The following is an 816-nucleotide window of genomic DNA, read 5'->3' as shown; positions in this document are numbered from 1 at the left end:
TTTTCAAACAAAAGAGTTTGTACTTGGAAACATACATGTTTATGCAGTGATCAAACAAAATCAAACCCACTTTGCCAACGGATAAATGATGCGGAAAGTACTCCGACAGTAATGAACAGAAATTCGCGGGTGCCTACTGTTTAAAAGGGAAAGAGAACGATTGTGTGATAGAAATTGTTGCTGAGCATGAGTAGCCAAATTCAGCCGCCTAATGCAACCACTTTGGCAATCATCATGTTGAGTTTTTTGCGTGGCAGTTGATATTCGAATGACAGAAAATTTATCTCATTAAATTCCCACTATTTAAATCTCTTTTTCTGATATTACGAACGGGAGTACACGCACAATTATTTTGTTCATATGGCACGTATGAATGTGCGGGCCAACTTCGTTTGCACACACAAAGGGGAGGGACGAAATATAATAGAAAGTTCTGTGATTTGAGCTGCAAATATATTGAGCCCCCCTAACAAGTATAGAGTAACAGAAGCAAATGATTGGAGTTTTATAGCAATATATTTATTGTTTTTGCTTACTTTTAAATTTTATGGAAATGTAATAAATAATAATAATTCTTGATGTGAAGATACTTAATAAATTTATATACCTATGTTATTTGACATTTTGCAAATTATGTTAGGGTGTTCACCGCACACCTCCGCACCTTAGAGCAGTCGTCACTGCTCGGATTACAAATACATAAACATACAAATAATATATATTTAGTTTTGGTTTTTGTTAACAATGGAATAAATTATCACGAAAATTAATTATTGGATAATGTAAAGATGATTACTCTCATAGATGTAAGTAACT

This window comes from Teleopsis dalmanni, chromosome 2, assembly GCF_002237135.1.
Source record: "Teleopsis dalmanni isolate 2A chromosome 2, ASM223713v2, whole genome shotgun sequence".
In the NCBI taxonomy this organism is placed as follows: domain Eukaryota; kingdom Metazoa; phylum Arthropoda; class Insecta; order Diptera; family Diopsidae; genus Teleopsis; species Teleopsis dalmanni.
This window is presented reverse-complemented; position numbering follows the sequence as displayed.